Below are 4303 nucleotides of genomic sequence, written 5' to 3' on the forward strand. Positions count from 1 at the left end.
TAGAGGACATGAAGAAGAGGTGGAATTACCTCAAGTCCAGGGTCAGGACCCTCATTGGAGGTGGAACAGTAGAACCCCTGCTACTGACAACGTGGGAGGAGATGGTCAGTGGCATCCTGCACATGATCGGGATCGAGAGCGTGGGCACGGCGGAGCTAGGAGCCAGCAGACAACTCAAATGTGGTGAGTACCACAGTGACACATGCAACAATGACTGCACAACCATGCAGGCAGAAAGCAATCACCACCCTTGTGAGGCACCAGGCCCCATTGACAGCAACCATTGACCACCGGACCCCCCTCACATGTGACCCATGAACCGCCAACATAGCCACTCTGCAACTATGCAACTTGACACTGCCCATGGATGCAAAACAGTTTATAGTTGCGTCGCAGCCACATGCACCTCGGCCACCATGGCACATGTACAGGCACATTGAGGAGTACACACCTGACAACATGCCCACCTGACCCACACACAACCAAATGTACTACACCCACCTGACTGCACCAGAAGATAGCTGCCACCAAGAGTCCATACGTACCACTGCACAGGACAGCCCATGGCCCAAATAATCCCTTTGATGCACCTCCAAATCTAGCAGGCCAACCCACACCTGACCGTCCATACGCAATGTATGCCATGTGCACAGAGGCCAACATATGATACCAGCCCCCCCAGGAGGCACAACACAGTGATGATAATGTACAAGTGACAGTGAACGTTGTTTTCCAAAGCACATCAGCAATAATGGTAATGCACATGTCAATTTGTCCCAACAGGAACTCAAGACACCCAGGAAATGTCCCTGGAGGCTGAACCATCCAGGACACCAGCGACAACCACTGGCAGCAACCAGCCAGGCCAAGGCAATTCAGGGAGTGGGAGTGTGCCACCCAAGAAGAGGCACCAGGCCACCGACAGACACTCATGCCATCCCGACGGAAAAGGGCACGACGCACAGACCACAGGTGTACATGTGCCACCAAGAAGAGCCCAGGACAGTGCCACAGCAGGCCCGACTGCTGACACACAGGTGGGTCAGGGTGAGGATGAAAGCCAGCTATCAGAGCAGGCCCAAGCAGGCACAGATGTAGATCAGTATGAGTGTGCCTCCCCTGTATCCAGCCACCTACATTCCCCCACCTGCAATTTCTCACCTGAGTCCTCCCCGCTGTGTAGCCTCTCACTACTGCACACACCATCGTCCCAGCGTGCCCTGCCCTAGCCGGAGGACTCACCAGTCGATCACGGCAGTGATGCTCAGCGTCATGGCCAGCATGAGGAACATGTTGAAACGCTTACACCACCGCCAGTGCCTGCCCCCACATCCCAGCCCTATGGGATCGCCTGGCCCGGATGGAACAGAGGCAGGCAGAAATGCGCAACATAGCTGAGGAACACTTGGGGCATGCCAAGTCCATGCGTGACTGCATCCAGGGGTCCACAAGGCAGTTGGCGTGTTAAATGGACTGTCTATGCAGGAGCACAGTCACCTGTAATGCATACCAGTGTCTCACCAGCCAGAGAGTCGGGGAGATGGCTGAACAAATGTCCTCATCACATGAGACCATGGCCAGAGCAATTAATCTCAGCCTAGAACATCTACCTGGGGGCATGCAGGCGAGCTCACAGTCCGCTACCCCTACTGAGGGGTCAGCACAGAGATTGCCGCCAGGCGCTCACAACGGCATGCCTCAAATGCTGACAGACCAACAGACAAGGGGGATAAGCGCAAGCGCTAATGCATAATGCAAGTGGTAGTTGTTGGGAGTCGGGTGGTGGTTGTGTTGGGGGTGGGGGCGGTGGTTGTTGTTGGGGGTGGTGGTTCTAGTAGGGGATATTGTTGCCTTATTGCCAGTATTAAAGACACTAGAATCTTCTTCATTTTGGTAATATCAATTTAATGCAATTCAGACAGATGCATTCATTGCATGTATTGGTGTCATGTCTGTGGTGTCAAAAATAATGTTCTATCAGCTCATCGTGGACCATCCGTCCTTCCCTTGCTTTCACACGTAGAGCCTGGATGGCCCTGTCCACTCCTCCAGCCTCTTCCTCGTCAGAGCTAGGGGGGACATTGTCCTCATCTGTGGGCATCGCCACATTCCTGCGTATGCACATGTGGTGCAGCATGGTGCAGATCACTATGATCGTCCCCACTTTTTCATGGCTGTACATCAGTGCACCACCTGAACCAGGATTTCAGAAGCCAAATGTCATCACAATGCAAGATCGTGTTCTCTTCCGTGCATCATTTTAGGCCATCTGCTGTGGTGTGCTAGGGTTTCGCACAGGGGTCATTAGCCATGGCAACTGCGGGTATCCAGCGTCTCCTCCAAGACAGATATGAACTGTGTGAGACATGGCGGTGTGTTGATCGTGGAATAAGTACATGGGCATGACGTGCATACTCCTATGTGCATGTCTCAGTGGATGTGCACAGGGCACCTTGTGTGCATACGGGTTGCTGGGGCATGGTCAACACCTTGCAGTCATATGCATTGTGGGGGTTGCCTGTCATATGTAGTCTGTCAAAGTTGTGACATTTACAATGGACTGGTCAGCTATGGTGTGGCACTACGCCATGTGAGGTACATGGATATGCCTACATGGGTTGTAATTTGACTTCATTGCGTGGTGCTGCCTAGAATGGCTGGATACCATCATGTATCATGTGTCATGTCTGTGTCCTGGTGTGGGTCAGTAAGGGTGCCTGGCCTATTCTGGGTGGGTGTCGTAGTTGCATCATGGTACTTGCCCCATGTGCATGTGGGTGCTTTTGCCAGTCAGGTCTCAGTGCTACTTACCCACGAGCCAGGTGTGCTGTCCTCTGTGCCTCTCCATGTACGCAGTCAGAGTGCTGTTGTGCAGAATAAGTGCATGTGTCGCACCAGGATATCGGGCACAATGACTGATGGTGAGATCAGCATCACTCTGCACGTTCATGGAGTGATATTGTTTCCGGTTGCGATATGCCTGTTCAGTTGCCTGGGGTGGTACGAACGCCACATCGGTGCAGTCCAATGCTGCTATGGTGTTGGGCAAATGTGCGATTGTCATGATGCCTACCTCCAAGGAGCCAGACAGGGCCCAGCACCCTCAGAGGCAGGCAACATGTATACTAGGGAAGTCCCAGCCACCCCAGATAGGGGCTCTTTGGACTCAGTCCTGGCGCCTTTGGCGTCAGGCTCATAAGGGATAACAGTCCTGGCACCATCGGCGCCAGGCTCATACAAGATATGGAAGGAAATGTGTTTGGTGCAAACTTACCTGGCAGACCATGCTGCAATTTACTTACCTGGCAGATCATTCTACAACTTCCAGATGAAAAAGGAACTACTTAACCACACGGGTGTGGCTGGTGGCAGGATACATACCTTCAGTGGAAGGATACATACCTGGGACTACTTGAAAGGCTATTTAAGCCACGCCCAGACAGCAAACCACGCTTCGCGTTGTTCTGCTCCTAGCAGCTGGACGCTCACCGTGCCTGCTCCTGCTCTAGTCCTCGACCACGCCTGCCAGCATCCTGGAAACACCCAAGGATAGAAAAGGGAAGAAGAAACAGGTGAAAACAAACCTTACCTGTTAAAGCTGCATTCCGGATTCAGCGCGCCAACGTTCCTGCAAAAAGACATAATTTTAAATACTCACCGCGTCGCATACATCTCAGCGCACTTCTCTTACCTGCACGTGGCGCCTTCGGCTCTGCGACGCCCATCCGGATCTCCTGCAGCATTCCAGCACCTACGGGGAGACGAAGAGAAGAAAGCAAGGTGAGAAGGGGAAAATAACCAAGAAGCACTTACCCGCCAAGCTAATTCTTCTTACCTTCGGGTCGATGCCATTCCTTGGGCATTTCAGCACCCCGGCCCCTATGGGGAAAAAGCAAACATCACATTAGTGAATGCAAGAACCGCAGCAAACAAACTATTTTAAACTTACCTGCTTACAGGTCGGACTCAGCTTCTGCTTCGTACCGGCTCCATTTCTTCGGCATTCTCGAACTCCGGCCCCTAAGGAAAAAGAGACAGGAAAAGACAGTAGTGGGCCTATACCAAAACTCACCTGAAATCAGGTTTTCGACGGAAACCGCCCTCAGCCCGGAGTCTTCCATTACCTGCAATAGAGAAGAGGAACAGTTTAGACTCAAGCTTGCCATAAACATTTACGGTACTTACCGGAACAGACAAGCGAACTCGAACTTACTATCCAGTGACGTAACTGTATCCCAACGCGCCCCTGCATCAGAAGCAGGATGGAGAGCTCGCCTATTCAATCCCTAAGGTGAGTCTCCAC

The sequence above is a fragment of the Ambystoma mexicanum genome, chromosome 10 (genome assembly GCF_040938575.1).
Source record: "Ambystoma mexicanum isolate Mex_15411 chromosome 10, UKY_AmexF1_1, whole genome shotgun sequence".
Classification (NCBI taxonomy): Eukaryota; Metazoa; Chordata; class Amphibia; order Caudata; family Ambystomatidae; genus Ambystoma; species Ambystoma mexicanum.